This window comes from Protopterus annectens, chromosome 14.part0 (genome assembly GCF_019279795.1).
Source record: "Protopterus annectens isolate FY-2018-M chromosome 14.part0, PAN1.0, whole genome shotgun sequence".
In the NCBI taxonomy this organism is placed as follows: Eukaryota; Metazoa; Chordata; order Ceratodontiformes; family Protopteridae; genus Protopterus; species Protopterus annectens.
In genome coordinates this window covers 261,109,653-261,128,857 of record NC_056748.1, presented here as the reverse complement: position 1 = coordinate 261,128,857, position 19,205 = coordinate 261,109,653, and positions in this window count along the sequence as shown.

Below are 19,205 nucleotides of genomic sequence, written 5' to 3'. Positions count from 1 at the left end.
GTTTAACTAACTAACTAACTAACTAACTAACTAACTAACTAACTAACTAACTAACATATAGGTCTTTTGGATGAAATAAATGATTATGTTCTTAATGAACTTGAAGAGCAAGCATTACCATGTTTTGCTAATTGTGAGAAAAGGTCAGCTATGTCCACGAATAGGACTGTAGATCAAAATGATCTGGTTTGCTATGTTACTAAATATAGGGTCTATATTATATCCTCGAACGCTTAAAAAAACGAACGCTGATTGATCAAACTTATTTTTGCGAAACTGCAAAATATCGAAGCAGCAGAAACTTGAATTTTTTCCTAGGGAAAGAATTCGGTTGTCCGTTTCTGTATTTTCAGTGTTATGGTGGAAAGTTACCGGTCAGATTCAGGTAAGTGTGCAATTGTGTGTATGTGAGTGTTAGGGTGATTTAGGTGAGTTAGGGTTAGGGCTCGGGTTAGGTGTGTGTGCGATTGAGTGGACATGAGGGTTAGGGTGGATTTAAGTGAGTTAGGGTTAGGGAGCAGGTGAGGTGAGTGTGCGATAGTGACGGACCTTAGGGTTAAGGTTTGGGTTAAGGTAAGTGGGTAGTTAGTGGTGTGTGCATAGTTTAGTGTAGAGTTAGGTATCAGATTTTAGGTGTATGTGTGTGGATTTCTGTTTGTTTGGTGTGCTTGTGTTGTGTGTATGTGTTTTGGATCAGCAATTTTTTTCCCTGGAGAAAAAAAATCACTGATCTGACAGTTCGAGATTGTAAGCTTTCGCTTAAATTAGGTTGATCAATCAGCGTTCACTTTTTTAAGTGTTCGATGATATAATATAGACCCTAAATATAATGTTAGAAAGAAAGAGCTTGTTAAAATAATTCAAAGTAAATGGAGGATTTTGCAAACACTGCCCCCCAGTTAACTATGTTTATAGATGATAAACTGCATTTTGCTTATAGGAATTCAAAAAACCTTAAGGAAAAGTTGTGTTATAAGGAAATGCACCAAGAAAATAATGTATTTGTACATAGAAAATTAGGAACAATACCATGTTACAAATGTATTTTTTGTAAGTATATATTGAGTAGTATTGAGTTTATTCACTCTGTCACGCAGAAAAATATCAGTTCAAGTGTTTTACCACATGTAGAACCAGTAATGTGGTCTATAAGGCTCTTTGTATGGCTTGTCCCCCTTTTATATTGGTAAACCTAACAGGAAATTAAAATAACATATTTCAGAGCATCTTTCTTATATACAGAAGGGTGTTCTTACAAATTCTTTAGTTAACCATGTTAATGACAATGATGTTATGCCTGAATTTAAGTTTAGGTTTGTAGGTTCATAGCTATGTACTAGGCTAATAACCACTAGGACCTTTTTAAGCCTATCTATGCATCCCAAATCTTTGACAAGTTCTGGTACCCTTGATAAATGTAAGCAAGGATCGGGAGATGAAACATTTACAAGCTGAGGCCTGAGAAATGAGACATTTACAGGCTGCCTGTGTTCATTAGAAACATACGTGCCAAACCAGAAATGAACCTCCTGTTCCCCATCCATTTGTCCAAGTTACACTTGAATTGGGTTAGGGAGGAACTCTGCTTTATATGGATGGGGAGCCAGTTACAGAGAAGGGGATAGTCTGTGGGATACATACCTGTTTCTCCAGCAGTCTTTATTTATTTCACAGATAAGATTTAAGTCTTTAGAATGGGTAGTTCTGGTGTTGTTTGTTTTGCTTATATTCTTTAGGTCCAGTGTGGTGTCTGACAATGCCTTGTATGACAGGCATAGATTTCCCCCCAACAGCCTGTTCGAGACAGAATACAGGGTTAGGGCTTTAAGGCTGTCTGCACAGGACATGTCACTTATACCCTGTATTTTTTTTAGTGAGGAACCACTGTGGGCGTTCTAGTTGTTCGATGTGCCTGATTAAGTACATACCAAAGGGGTCATTGTACTCAGTTTTAGGACTGATGAATGCTGAATACAGTGGCACAATGACTTCCTTGTACCTAGATGTCATACCTTTGTTTATAAGTTGCACAACACAGAATGATTTCTTCACCACTGTAAACACATGATTGTTAAAGGCAAGATTACTGTCTGTGTTTGTTACTGACTGCAGAGTCAATTTTTATGGATATGATGTCAATATGATAATTACCAAGGGTGGATAACTTCCCAAAGGATACTGTTATGCATTTTTTGGCATTTAGTTTTAATCTGTGGTTTTGTCACCAGTTGTTTGTCTGTGTCAGCCCTTCCCAGAGAACATTTGTGTCAGAGCACAATTCAGTGACAACTCCTAATTTGAAATTATCTGCAAATGTAGTCACCCAGAAGCCATTGAGATTGGTCTGGTCTTCAGAGAAGTAAATGTCAAAAAAAGAGTGGTCCCTGGACCAATTCCTGATGGACTTTGCTTGCAACTGACCTCTCTGTAGAGGTGGACTGTCCAATTCTAACTTCTTGCATTTTGTCTGTGAGCCTGCTAGCTATCCACACGGTGATGTAAGGGTTTGTGCCTAACCTAAGTTTGTCAGTAATGCCCAAGTAGAGTATCATGTCCAATGCCTTGGCCAGGTCAAGGTAGGCAGAATGACCCATTTCACCCTCATCCATTGCTTTGGTGACCTTCTCAAAGATGCCATTGCTTTGGTGACCTTCTCAAAGATGTCCACCAGGTTGAGTAGGCATGCCTTGATGAAAGAAAAGTGAGTTGGGTCCAGTGTCTTGAAGTTTCTTATGTCATTATTAATCATTTCTATGATAATTCTTTCCATGGCTTTTCCATGTTTCAGAAGATCACCTTAAGTAACACAGGAGGTGATATTATTAATAAGATGTAGGTAGTTGAATATAAATGGATAAAGAGACTTCAGGCTGATAAACCCGCAGGACTGAATGTACTGGCAAGTATTAAATATATCTTTTAAATTCTAAACGTATTTACATATTTTGAACTGTATTTTTGTATAATGCCATCAAGAAATGTATTTGAATATATGAAAATGTGTTATAATTACTTGTTTTTAGGAATATGTTCACATATATGTTTTATGTGTATTATATTATTCTTGTTTTTAGGTGCATATGCCTTTAACTAGCATAGTGATTGGTTTACTTATTTATGTGATTATAGAAGAAAGATGGCCTGAATGTGAGTTGGTTTTATACACTGATGAGGGGTTATCCCAAAAGCTCTGTATGTTTTTAAGACTAATACATTTTTGGCAAGTGGCATCCAGTGCTTTCTTCTCTTTTAGTGATACATTGCACCCATGTTGCAATTAGGGTCCCATCTGGTCCATACTAGCTCACTCTACCACCTTTTCCAGAATGGAAGGATGCCTAGTCTTCTTGTGGATCAGTACATCTGTTTCCCAGTGTCACCTCGGGACTGATCCCAGACTATGCATGCCTTTTATGGGATGGAACACTTCCCTGAGATACTTGTTTTGATAAATTGTACAGATGTGGTCCACAGGAGACCATTACTACAATAGGAAGTGCTATCATTCCATTAAGTGCCAGGAAGTTTGTGATGTGTGGGGGTGCATCACTGATATGCATGCCCAGCAACCTGGCAGTGCACACCATTCCTATATCTGGCACACTCGCTCACTCTACCACCTCTACCATGATGGAAGGATGTCTAGTGGTTGCCTTGTGAATCAGTACCTCTACTTCAAAGTGTCACCCAGGACTGAGCCCAGACTATGCATACCTTTTATGGGGTGGGATATCTCCCTAAGGTACTTGATACGATAAATTGTACCCATGTTGCTATTAGGGTCCCATCTGGTCCATGGGGGAGCATTACTGCAATAGGAAGGGCTACCATTCCATCAAGATCAAGTTCCAGGTAGTTTGTGATGCATGGGGGTATATGACCAATGTGCCTGCCCAGCATCCTGGAAGTGCACGTGATTTACATATCTGGCACTCTAGCTCAGTCTACCACCTTTTACTTCATGGTAACATGCCTAGTGGTCATCTTGTTGGTAAGGCTAAAAAAAATAATTTTTTATCATTTAAGTTGTTATTCATTATAAAATGTATTACTTCCATCTAATCTACATTTTTCTTATTTTGTCTCCCCTTCTTTCTCTCTCTCTTTTTCAAGGTGATACTGGATATCCACTGGATCCATTGCTCATGTTACCACTGAAAGATCTAAGTGAAACTACAGAAGAGAATGTCAATACAGCCCTGTCCCAGAAATGTATTACCATGGAATGTTAAAGGGTAATTTTAGATGCCTTAATGAGTCTGGGGATGCCCTTCAGTACAACTTAGCTACATCAAGTAGGATGTTTGTTACATGTTGCATTCTGCATAACATGATTATGCACTCATCTGGTAGTAAAGTGATCATGCTGTCACTGCAGCTCCCAGTTCCAGTGCTACTATGACTAATGATGACCAGCCTGCAGCAGTAGTAAAGGACCCCATGAGGCAGGATTGTGCAGAGCATATGGCTGTGCAGGTAAAGAGGCAGTGTCTAGTCCAGAACTATAGACCATGACATTTAGGATAGTGTTTCCTTTCTTGTAAAAAACACATAGAATGTAATTATTGCATGCATCATTATGCAGTACATCTGGGTGTTAACACTCAATAGGTATCAAGTTAAGGGTACTATGCGTGTCAGGAGCCAATCATCTGCCAATGATCTGATGAGATGACATTAGTGCCACTTTCAACATCTGATCTTGATACATTTACAGATAATACCATTGCTAACTGTGAACTGAATAGGACTTCAACTAGTATTTCTCTGATTTTGCATTTTTCTGGCTTTTTCGATTGGAGGATCATGATGCCTACATTGAGGAGGCTGAAACTTGTCCATGCACCCAGCTAGACTGAGGAGGAACCACCCAGATGTTATTTATTTTTGCCAGGGTGGAGCATCAGATGAGAGACAGGCCAAGGAACCTCTCCATGATAGACATATGGAATAGGATCCTGAGGGAGCACTGAAGACCAACAGGGATCTACCACATTGGAGTGCAGGTTTTCCACTGCTATGATGATATGCATTAGAGAAACATGCAGGAGCTTCAAAGGTGGGTTGCCAAGGTGTGGAGGCAGCTCATAAATCCCTTCAGTAAGTGTCACTAGCCTATGTATTCCTGAGCATATATTTCAAATAAATATTTTGTATACCTGTTAAGTAGCTGTTGTGACAATTATCTCATGGAGATAATTAAATGGATGTGGTAAATGGTGTCCTTATAAGTGTGGATTTGATTCCCATGCTGTTTATTTAATAATATTTATAATATACATAATTATAAGCTTAGATGTATATATGTTTCACAGCATATACCAACTTCATTTCACACAGCCACAGTCCTTTTACATCGCTGACATCTATAGCGCCTAGGTTGTGGATGAGTGCATACTTCATAGTTTTTCTGTTATAATACCACAGTATCACCTACTACGCTGTTATACATTAGAATAAAAACTCATATGCAACTTGTATAATTCATTCCTCTTAATAAATTAAACAGTTACATTTATTTAAACCAAGAAGGAATTATTTTCTGCCTGCTTACACGTATGTTATCAGTTATGTGTTGATAGCTGTTATTTTGAATGTCCAATATGCATTTGAGGTTTCTGAATTCTTCCATTCTCTGCAGAAAATCAAATAAACACCAGCAATACCTGTTTTTTAAGAAGAAATGTCTGTAGTCTGCTTGGCCTGTAAGGAAACCAGCCATCAACCCGGCATTTTGGTTTGCTGTGGGTTCCAATCCACACAGGGGAAACATATCTGAAATTGTTTTCTTGCTTTACTTCACCCACAGCATTTTTTTGGAAAAACATATTTCAGTTGATATTAATATTTATATTGCTACAGCTATGTCTGTAACCTCAGTGGGAATACACAGCAATGTGCAGAACTTATTGTAAATGGCATCACCCACAATGAAACATAGGCCATTGCCAACCTTTTGGCTGACAGGCCCAGTTCAAATCCCCCCCACCCCACGATAGCCCAAAGGAAATACCACATAACACAATTCCCCCAACCATTACTAGAGAGCAGGTCATTAATACAATTTCCATGGACAAAAACACCACATTCAGGGCTCTGATAACATCCCGGTATGTTTAATAAATAGCATGAAACATGACCTCTCTGATTAATTTGTCAACTGGCTACTTCAGTCAGGTTTTGTGCTCAAGGAATGGAAGATGGCTACAGTCATTCCCTTGCACAAAAGAGGTCCAATCATTGATCCGGGTAACTACAGGCCCATACCAGCCTCATATGTAAGGCCATCATAAGAAACATCATGGACATGATAAATGAGGACATAGGTAACCTGCAAACACAAGAACCATCAAAGTTTGGCTTTCTTAATTGAAGGTCATGCCTATTAAATCTGCTGGACTTTTTTGAGAGGGCCACCAAAACATTGGCTGAAGGTAAGACTCTGCACACAGCTTACCTTGACCTGGCCAAGGATATTGATGCAATACCCTGCTCAGGCATTATAGACAAGCTCACTAATTTAGGTATAAACTCTTTTACCACCTACCGGATAGCCAACTAGCTCACTGATAGGACCCAGGAGGTCAAAATAGGTGAGGTTACCTCCACCAAGAGGCCAGTCTCTAGCGGAGTCCTGCAGGACTTGGTACTAGGCTCCTCCTTTCTGGTATTAAAATTGAAGCAAATGCTGAAGGTTTATGGCTGACTAAGTTTGCAGATGACTGCAAGCTGGGGGTTGTCATCAACTCCCCTACAGCCACTAGTATTCTTCAAGAAGGTCTGTCTCTGACTAATAAATGGTGCTAAAGCCATGGTCTTAAACTCAATGCTAAGGAATGCATAATTGTACCCTTTGGAAAAGCAAGCATCTCGGCTAATTGTCATGTTGTAATACATCTCTAAGAGTTGACCCAGTGGTCAGGGATCTGGGTATGCATGTAGACAGTAGCCTTACCTAAGACCATCATGTGGTCACAGTAGTGAGGAAATCCTTTTATGTTGCTCAACTTATAAGTAAGGGCATGGCAACTAGGTTCAAAGAGGTCATTATTCCATTGTACTGTGCCCTTATCAGACTGATCATAGAGTACAATGTTCCCTTTGGTATGTACCTGACCAGGCATTTGCAACAACTAGAATGACCTCAAATGTTCCTTACAGAAAGAATACAAGGCATAACAAACCTATTTTATGCAGAGCATCTTAAAGCCCTTTTCCTCTGATCAGTCTCCTCTAGATTGCTGAGGGGTGATGCCTGACTTACAAGGCATCTACAAGCCCCACACTTATGAATCTCCTACATAATCGTAAGTCAAAGAATACCGGAAATATAATGTGTAAGGACCTGTATTTTGTCTGTGACATAAACAGAACGTGCTGGAGTGACAGATATGTGCCCCAGAGACTGCGCCTCCTATGGGACTAGTGTCCCATCCACATGAAGTTGAGGTTGTCAGTTTAAGCACAACCTAGACAAGTGGATGGGGAACAGGAAGTTTACACCAGGCCTGGCACCATTGTCCCTTATAGACAAGGTATCTTATAAATGCTTAGCTCTCAATCTCTTGTTTGTATGCAGGACATCGTTGTTCTTTTGGGAAAAGTTAGCTAGGTTTAGAAAGGCCCCTTGGCTCATTAGCTTAGGAAAAGTCTATGAATCTATGGTTATGCATAACTGAGTTAGTTGTTGAATTCCTGCAAATATGCCCATAATCTGTAATGCTCTAACATCAACTTTCTAACAGACGGGTTAGCAAAGTGGTATATGTTTGTTTAACAAGCACATGTGCTAGCTATTAGCCCAGCTCATAAGAAATCAGACCAACATGGCTACATTTTAGCATGCTGTGGGTTCCAATCCACATAGGAGAAACATATCTGAAATTATTATATTGGTTTAATTCACCAATAGCATTTCTTTAGAGAAGCATATTCCACTTCTTGATATTTTTGCATATTTAGAGCATGGTTGTGAATAACTCCGTTATTCAAATTCCTACAAACATATTTGCAATCTGTAATGGCCTGTTAATATCAGCTTTTTAATAGCAGTGCTAGTAAAGCTTGTTACAGAATGTTATATGTTTGACCAATGTTTTTGCTAATATTGTATACTAAGTCAATCAAGTTCTGTTTTATCATTAAATATTACATTCAGTTCAAGAACACCATCATCCTTATCTTTTGAGGGAGTGGGATGAGTGGACTTAACAGTTGAAATACAGAACAGGGAAGATGTAGGTATTTGCTTAGTGATGTGCACTTTGTTAATACGTATCATAATCATTTCACATTCTTTACTGTGTCCCTTGAGTACAGCAGCTTGTCTGATTCTGTTCACAGAAGTTCTATGCTGCATGACACTGTCACACTGTCTGAGGAATGAATTATTTCCATTACTGTAAATGTTTCTGAACATAGTGCTGACATGAGTGAGGTTTCTCAAACTCCTTACCTACATGACCAGCAAATGTTCAAAATTTGAAAACCTAAGCGAGTATTCATATTAGACCATCCCCATCCAGGTGACGTCATACAACCTAAGTCTTTTCACTGCATTCAAAACCAGCATTGTCAGCTAAGATGGATGAACAGGCATGAATAATCACCTCTGGTAAAATGTATGCATTCCCATTCCCATAGGTTTGAATTCCACATTGTATAGATGACTTTTAACAGTGTGCAAGGTCCCACAAAATGTGTCAAATCATCCCACTGATCCCTCCAAGTCATGGCTTAAAAGCCAGGTCATTTAGCATTTCAGTATTGACCAGTAGACAAAGTGTGACCAGTTGTTGCAGCACTCATACCATAAATCAGTGCCAATACTCACATCATCATTGCTGTTTCATAAACTCCTTTCATGTTTGTTTGGCAATGTTTCTCTTCATTTACCATTGTGCAATCACAGTTGTTATGGTTGTGTGTATTTGCACACTGATAGTAAAATGCAATATCACAATTTGGTGGGAATCCAATTGCAACTATTGTTGGAGGACCTTGGCAGACAATGCAGGAGATGAGAAGGATAGTGCCAAATTCAGGGCAGAGAAGTGGGCTATGGAGGAGTCCAAAATATTTGCTGCACTCCTCATGAAGTTCTACAGCCATAGGTTATTGCATGCAGGCTATACCAGATCTTAGCACAAGGCTGAGGCTTGGAACAACCTAATGAATGTTGTCTCTAGTGTGACTGGAATACCACACACTGGGGAACAGTGTAGGCAAGATTACAGTGACCTTACGAGATGCAAGCAGGCAAAACTCGACAAGTGGCTGGATGAGTTTCAAACTTTCACCCCCCCCCCGTTGTGTCAGTATACAGATCAAGCAACTTGGAATGACATGGAATTCTGTAGGTAACCAAGACTGGTATGCATAATGCTTTCATTAGTCTTTTTGTCTAATTCTTTATTTTAAAGCTGCAGAGGAAATCACAGTGAACAGGCAGGCACATACTGAGAGTCTGGAGTGACTCAGAGAGGCAAGGGGTATAACAAGCACAACTGACCCTGATTATACTAAATATATCGTAATCCCATAGATCAATATATATTGTAATCCCATAGATCACTATCAAGTTCAGCATGCATATCTTAACTGTAACAGCAACCATGCATGCTTTCATCTGTAAGTACTTAGTAATTGTATTAAGCATATATAATAGTGTATTCAGATTATGTGGGTTCAATTCCTACAAGTAGCCTTTAGATTCACATTCAGCAAGTGTTGTTTTTAAATTTGAAATGCGGCAATATTGGCTTTAATGCCATGCTGCTAAGTTAATCTGTAGTATCTTTAAAAGTATATATGGAATATGTGAATGTTCCAAGGATCACTTGTAACAATTCACAATCATTTTTGGGACTATGAAAGCTCTATAGTTCCTATAATAAGAAATGTATATGTATTCTAATAAACCATGAATGTGACATTTCATGATTTTAATAATCTCTTTTCTTTTTTTCTCTCACCTCACCCCTTATCACTCTCTCTCTCTTTTTTTTTTTTTTTTTTTTTTTTTTTTTTGTGGGTTACCTACTGGAATCACACTGTGTCATACCGTTCTTCCAGAAAAATGAAATGCATTTCAAAACAGGGAAGTGGGCCAAGTGCTGCAGCTTGGCCAGCCAACCCTTCACTGGGTGCCCCACCAACACTCAGCACCTCTGGGACACAACCTGGCAGTACTGCCTCCATAGCTGCTGCCTTATCTGTCCCATCTACATCAAGTACCATTTCCCCTTCTGGTGGTGGAGTGGTACCCTCCGGAAGTATTGCTTGGATAGTGATTATGTCCCCTGCCAGGAGCTGCCAGGGATGGTGTATGATATAATAGAGACTGACCTTGTTGCTCACATCAGTCACCTAGAGAGGTTGCTCATTAAAATAGAAAAGAGACTTCCATGTCAAGCAGTCTCACAGGGAAGTGAGGAAGGCAACAGTGATGACAATTCTGAGGTTGAGGACTAGTTGTCTTCATCTGCTTCCTCACTTACCCTACCTACTTGTCTCTCACATTCCAATGTCACTTCAACATTCCTCTCTTTTAGAAATGCAATTTAAAAAATGGCACTTGTCTCACAAAATAAATAAAACAATAAAAATAAAAATTGCCCCATACACAGCTCTCCACTTTGCATATGTGTCTTTTTGACATACTTGATTTGGTCCAATTGGCTATACAACATCACTGAGTTATCACCCATCTGTGTTGTGACAGTCCAAATCCATCAAATTTTGTCAACATGTGTTTAATAAGTGGCTATCTGTGGTTCTTTCCTAATTCTGTCCTGCAAATTCATGTATTGCTTCCTCTTTGTTCTTTCCTCTGTTTGCCCCCCATTTCACTACTTTTATATTGACCACATTTTCACATGTTTAATCTTGTCAAAAATTGTATTGCACACTATACACATAGCCAGAAATGGCTCATAAAAAGCCTTCAATTATTGTCCTCCTCATTCGCTTGGCGTTTAGCATCATGCACCCTTACTTAGCAGTGGTGAATGACAGTTCATGTCCTATGGCAAAACTTAGTTAGTTTTTCCCATCAGTCACACCACCCTGGTTATCTTTGCGCAATGGTGCTTTAACATGCTGGTCCATCAGAATACTGATTTAAAGCAGCATAAAGCAGTTACTTTGAACGAGTTGTTCTGACAGTTCTGTACACTGCTGGATGTAATAACGTCTAGCTTAGTATGTGGAGTATTAACATAAATCACTTAACTGAAATTTAGTTTTTTTTGCCCATCACATCAAGGGTTCGATTCCAGATGCATCTCACATAATTTTTAATGTGTTGTTATATGTCTATGATATGTTTAATCACCCATATATTAACATTTGCCATAGTTATGAGTTCTCATGGAGATATATTGGATACTAGCAAAAAAAAAATTGCATTGACATTCATTCCCACAACTATGACATATGTATCCAACTATGATTTGCTTGTCATAAGCCTGATGTCCCTCTCCTATCTCTTCTTTACCCCATGTCAGTCACTTCATATTACAGAGCATAGTAACTTAATAATGAGAACAGACTAAAAACATGTCCGTGAATGTTACATTACACAAACCATTGTTATCTCTATGTACATCTCTCCTTGTATGCACCCTTTATTCCCACCCCAGTTTATATGCATGTATCCATTAAGCTGATAGATGTACAGGTAATATCATGTTTTCTGCATACTGACATGACTCTGCGGATGGATAATATAAACACATTACTTTGATTCAATAAGGGATCAATGTTCCTGTAGTGTTCAAGTTTTCAAAATCTGTGTAGGATTCCCTTTGTGTCATGTTCATGTGATGATGGATGAAATGTTCATCTAATATGATGTGGAAACTGTCCTTATTCTGAAGAAGCATACACCATACACTTTTCAGAATATCTCTTTCTAGTTAGCATATCTTCTGAATCATACTAATCATTTCAAAAGTGGTACCGCCCCTTGCCATTTGTAGCAAGCTGCACACACAATTAATTTGTGATTTACAGTAAGGCTTGCATAACAGCTACTAGTTATAGAATAGTACTGACGTAGGTATTACTGATACAATTTGGGGAAGACACATACTTTAGAGTAATCAGTGATAGTCACATTTACACTTCTGATCAAATTTACTGCGGTGGTAGTGCTGCGGTAGCGTTGTCGCCTCACAGTTAGACGTTGCCCATTCGATTCTCAGTTAGAGCATCTTCTGTGTGGCGACATGCGTGAATGGGCGTTCCTTCGTTGAAGGTTGTGCATTAGGCCCAGTAAGCCAGCATGTAAAAATCTACTGCCAATCTTTAGTGGACTGGAGTTTGGCTGTGGTGACCCCTAACTGGGAAAAGCAGAAAGACAACACTTCTGATCAAATTTACGTAGGTAATGACATCCTGACACCATTTGTAAAAAAAAAAAAAAAAAAATTATCTGGATCTGATCCCACTTGTCTTACACTGCGCCACAGAGAAAGCTGGGCAGCAGGTGTATTTTCAACACTCAGTACTATCCAGGATGCTGATGGCCATGGCAGCAGCTGAGCCTGTTTCATGAAGGAAAGCTCACTAAATTAAATGTTTCACTGTTTTTCTTAAGCAGAGAAATGAATTGCTTGGTGCTTAACATTCTGCAAACTGGGAAGGAAAGGCCAACATTTATTTATGTAATAAAACTTTTGTCCCAGCATTTCAAGATAGACTACAGCATGCACATCATAATATCTGTCAGCAATTTCTCTGATAACATATCAGCAAGCCTGATACAAGAAATATTAAAAACAAACAGATGTATTTTGCAGTCAACCCCAATCTGTCAGTTACTGTATGTCTTTATTTCTGCACGGTTTGTCAGTTTCGTGCACAGTTTGGTAATGTGCACCAGTTGACACAGCTACTTCACAAGTCCAACTTGAATAACTGAAATTTGAATCATGCATGCACTAAAACTTTGCAATTGTACACACAAACTAGCTTCCCAGTAATGCTCTTTCTGAAGAGGCATTTAGCATCTCTCACTCTGGTTACTGGGCTGTAATCCTCCAATACATGGAAATGCATTCATAAGTACAAGAAAAGGGTAGTTACATGTGTGCTTGACTGAACACATACTTTATGATATTCAAGTCTGCCCTGCAGCAATGTACCTGCAAATGGTATGTCAGTATTTGGGTCATTTTCAAACAGACTCCGGAATTACATAGCCTAACTCCATTGCTACATTTGGTATGGGTTTATAGTGTCATTTGACATTGCTCATGCATGATCATATCCAACTGATAGTGTCAATAATTTGTATTAATGTGGTCATGCTTTCATCCAAATATAAAGACACATAACTCCATCATTGGACTACTGTTGTTTCCAAAATGTGTGTTTGTGTGTCACCTGCACAACATAGGGAGTAATAGGTACGTGTCTGTCACACTTGTGCAATATGTCTTCATGCCAGCTTTCTTCACCTCATTTGGCAGGATGTATTTATATGTCCTTTTCTGAATTGCGATCACACAATCATATCACAAGTCCTGGCTTTGCAAACAAGTCACATAACAATGTATGTTACCTGTGACACTATGATGATGTCGTTCTGTATAAAGTGCACTGTGACATCTCCAAATGCAGAATTCTGTGCTGATGTAAGCATTAGGTATGGTATTCTCTAGGTTATGTAATTGGGTTGGTAGGGGTTCTAATCTCACAGCAGTCAAATTGTGTGTGTGTGTGTGTGTGTGTGTGTGTGTGTGTGAAGATTATGGTCACTGTATAATGTTTTGAATCTTTTTTCATCTGACTCCCACTCAGGTTAACCTTTTACATAGCCCCCTGAATCCAACATACACTTTTTCCCTTTGCCCACATAACATCCTCTCTGTGGAACATTGAGGATACCACCATCTCAAAGATGCATACACACATCGTGAAACAGAGCCCCTCCATGACCCTCTGCAAGCCCTCACCAGACCACTGGATATGTGATTGCAAATTGTGTCATGAGGTGGTGCATATGTCAAATAATGACAGAGGCAGTCTGCACTAAATCAAACATATGCACACATATGCACAGACCCTACTATCTTACATCACATAGATATAATGATGGGGGTTTAAATGGGATAATAATGGCTAGGATTCTATGTCTTCTTGGCTATTAGCCTAGTAATGTCCTATGACTTTCTGAACATTGCTCATGTCATTGTTGTTGTCATCCACATGTGCCGTGTTTAGGTGTGGATGTATTGATCCCCAACAACATTGTATTCCAATCTGTGATTTGAGCTAATGTATTGATGTCATCTAGTGCCATTTGGTTACACAGTCCTTCCATAACAGCTGTAGTAATATGCCTCCTGTGGACTGGGATCATGGGATGATGCACTGTATATTGTTACCTTACTAAGGCATGTGTTCTTGTAGTGGAATATGTCAACATTCTACACAGTTCTCATTCAACCATCACAATGAGAGATGCAATATGGCACAGGTGTGCACGTGTATACATAGTATCTGGAAAAGTTGTCTTGCATACAGCAATATTACATCATCCTGACTACATGAGCACATACACCTGTGTTCATCCACATGTTGTAATGCTGTAATATATACAAACACATCACATGTTGAGATTCACTTGTAACCTCAGCATATTCATTGTATGCACTATTGCACTGCAATTCACAAGGATTATGCAAGTGCTTCACAGCAGCATTGTGTGACTGTCATCATTTGTGTCATTAACTGTTTTTCATGAACCGCATTACAACCTCAGTTTTAATGTGTCCATATATGGTGTCAGGCCCCTCACGCACACATTTACACAGATAAACATATGGGCATATGATGTACAATTGATGTAATGACATGAAATAGGTAGAGCTGTGTGACTGTGTTAACAATTTCTTTGTGTTGCATGTGATTCAGACCCAACATTTTATTTGGAGGTGATGTTTACTCTGAAGTTGAAATGTTATATAGGTACAGCTATAGTGCAACTGTACTGCATCACAGGTGAATCACTACATAACATCAGAATTACCACTTGATGGTTTGCATAAACACATATAGATGTATGTCAGGATTTCATGGCAGTATAATATTTTCACTGGCAATGACAAGGGACAGTGATCATGTGGCACATGTGTTGAGTTTTGACATGTACTTATAGACGATACTCCATGTATTGTTTGGTATGCATACAATATTGCAGTGACAGTTTCCTTGATAATTGACTCAAATTTGCACTACTGTACTTTCTGTGCACATGGGCATAGCTGATGAGCTGTCATCAGTCTCACATAGTACCGTATTAATCATTATAACAGATCACTTCTTAATTTCCACATCAGTTGCAGATGCTTCAGACATTAACCATGTCACAGATGTGTGCAATACCCAGTTGAATATAGAGATTCCACTCATAATAGTGTGTTGTTTGTATGTTATCTGTATGACCGATACCTATGTCAGCCTGGGATGCTTTAGTCAAGTGTATCACAATTGGCACAGTGAGCTCCCACACACCGGGTCAGCTATACAGAACTATTAGGATTTGACACTGCAGACGTCCCTTCAAGATGTTCTGCTAGATGCTTATGTGTTATATCTTTCTGTGTTTTACCCAGTAAACACATAGCTCAGTGACAACACTGATGCTTTGGTTTGTTTCTTGTGTGGGGGGTTGGTTGTGGCTTATGTATTATGCAAACCTCTCAACTGGCTAGGATTGCCCCTGATTTCAACTCAAGGTTTAACACTGTCCTCTCTTAACCCCTCCAAAAAGTGGTCATTTCTGGGGAAGGGGTGGTGAATTTTCCTTATTGTATGCAAGTCTGTTCCCACAAAACACATATAATAAGTTACACTCACATATTCTGTCAATGCCGCAGATTAACACTCATAATGTTTCAAAAGTGTCCATCCTTGTACCTGTTTCAGTCTACATTTGTCCAGGAGTCTGTTGCCATGTGTCCCTAACTGGTTGAGCACTATGGTGACATTTCAGTGTATTATGTCAATGCCACAAATTAATAGCCATAAAATTTTAAAAGTATCCATGATTGAGCCTGTTTCCGTCTACATTTGTCCAGGAATCTGTTACTATATGTCCTTGCTTGGTTGAGAGCTATGGTGACATGTGAGTCATATTCAAGCAAGTCATTTTGCAGATCTTCACAACAAGCATATGCCCCCTATTGGATATACCATCCTTGCTAAATGTCCTGTCCAGTAAGCATGTCAGTGATGTTTATATGAAAACCATTCACCTCCATTGACATGTAACCTTGTGTGACAATCAAATATATATACCATCATGTGTGATGGTATAGTCACACAGGACATGTAAACAGCAATATGTACTGTGCTATCTACATATTTTCTTAATGTTATGCTACTGACCTGTCTTTGAAGTGCACATACGTTGACGTATCCTATCTTGGTGGCATTGCCATATTTAATATGCCCTTTTCCTCTTTATTCATTCCTATCATTCATGTCTGCCCATTTTCATCAGCACACTTTCCCTGCCTAGTGTATGTATGATTCCTTGTATTTGCCGTTTAGCCCCCCTCCCATTATTTCATTCTGCAAATACTTGCTGTTGTGCACATTGCACTCAGTACACTTTTTTCTACTGTGTTATTACTGCTATTATTGCAGTATTTGCACCACTGGTAGTCATTGTGACTGCCTGATCTCACCGAGTAGGTTTGCTTGTGGACACACTTGAAACCTTTATGGTTTCTCTCGGTCATGACGCTTTGCACAGTTTCATAGTGGCAGCATTATTGCTGAACATGAAACATTGCTTTTATTCTTGTAAATATAATAAGCAGCATGAATATACAATTAGCGCTGCTGCTCATCACACTACCACATAAACTCCATGTAGCCTTTGTGCAAAGCCTACACAGAGTTTATTGAAATCCCAGGCCTGTGTAAATTTTCATCATTTTCATATTAAGTTCTGCTGTGATCTTCATGGGAGTGTTCTGTGTGATAGACATTTGCTTTTCTTTTCTGTTTTGTTTTGCAATTAATCTTGACAGAGCATGGGACCCATGGACGTTCTCTGATTAGAAGACAATGATGAGCATATGCCAGGCCACTGCCAGAGTCTACGGATGATGATGGGAATGATGATGAGGAAGCTGGACCCACCCCTTCCTGAGCCATCATACCTTCAGCCTGGAGGTGATGATGCCAGGACTGGGATAGAGATGATTATCAGGTTGTGACCAATGTGTTCTGAACACAGATGAGGGACATGATGGGGACATTCTTCAAGATATGGCAAGGGCTATGCGCGAAACATTCAGGGAGATAGCTCATGATGTCATTCTTAATTCTCAACCCCATTGGCTTGGTTCTTCCAGTCAGAAAGTATTGTCTGTGTGCTCCCCTTGTTTTATGCTGCCAACGTGCTGATTGCCATATAATTGACTGGACTGTATATGCACTCTTCTGCATACATACCATGTAGCTGTCATGCTTTATGTGTTATTGTCATGACACACATTAACACATTACACTTTCTTCTCACGTTCAGCTGTCCATGCATTGTGGTAGCTTACCTGCAGCTAGTGCTGCAAGATGTAACTGGTAATTTGTTTTACGGGGCAAATGACAGACAACATACATTGTCCATAGTCCATCAATAACATTGTGTTATGGCTTGGAACTGTGTATTGCCATATCATGTATATGCAATAGAAAGACATGTCAATCCCCATGTGTTTTAGATGGCAATTTTGATGATGTTCCACTGGCATGATGTGGTGCTGTGTGTCATGGATTGGTAATACTGATGCCATGTGGGATCATATATAGGTACCATGTCTGTCTGCAGTCCTCCTTTTCTGACTGTGTAAAACAGCAATGCAGCATTAATTTGTGCACAGTAGTACAGATAATGTATTATTTGACAGCACATTATGCCAGTTTTGCTGTATCTTAAATTTCATCATCCATTACTGATTCACACAAGATCATACCTTCCACAAATAAGTGTACATATTAACTGTTTGTACATGTGTCTACACATAGTTAGAGCCATACTGACACAAATATTTTTCTTTGATATGTGAGCATTCAATGACTTATCACTGATGTGCTATAATGATGTTAACAGGAGTGTGCTCAGTTATGAGCATAGTGGGTGACATACATACACATTTGTTTATTTGACATTTGCATGTCAGTATATGTATATGTGCTTGAAATTCTTAACTTGGTTATCTATGCATGATTGTACATTACTGTGTATGTGTGTTTTATACTTGTCCAGTTCTGTGGACATTAGCAATCATTTTGCCCATGCGACAAACATTTTCCATTTGGTTAAATGTATTTTGGTTTGGGTTCTATTGTACCATGTGTGCTGTACACATGGATTTGCAATGTATCAACTTACTTTGTCCTGCTTTTCCCTGATGTGGGCCTAGGTTGTCCACCTCCCTACACCTTCACATTGCTCTATTATATTTTGCAAATATGTTTGCCTTTGTTGCAATTATTGACCATTGCCATGTATTACTTTGACATGATGAACATGAGCCAAATGTTTGACAATTTTATTCAGGATATCTGTACACAAGTCATTCGCTACTGTTTGCAATATGTCCTTGTTCTCATCATACTTGTGTTGTTAACCAGTGTACTTTGTTGATATCCATCTGTGAAGCCTGCTATATTTATTAAACTGCAGTGTTAAATTTTTGTAAATATTCTTACATGTCATTGGTGTGTGTGTGGTTGCACATTGACCTTGATTTCAGATATATTCTATTTAGGCCAATGACAGTTGTACATGCAAATGTATACCTATATGCTATCTTTGACATGGCATATCTTTGTAACATATAGGCATTCCATTACACATTTTTTTGGGTTGTGTATACCTATTTGTGTATGTAGCAGCCATTTAGTTGCTTTTTTGTAGTACTTCTGTTTGGCACTGTGCCTGGTTGTTTGCCTTTCACATGCATGATTGTAGGTATGGTTCTGTCTTTTGCTGGAGTCATCTAGCATTGTTACACCTGCATTTGCTCATCTGTGATGTTGCTTGGCTTATACCTGCACCACTAATATGTCTGTCTTTGTTACAATTACTGACCATTGCTACTTGGATATGTGTTTATCCAATTTGTGATCCTAATTTATTATCCTGCAACATATTTACCATTGGTCATACACATCCAGGTATG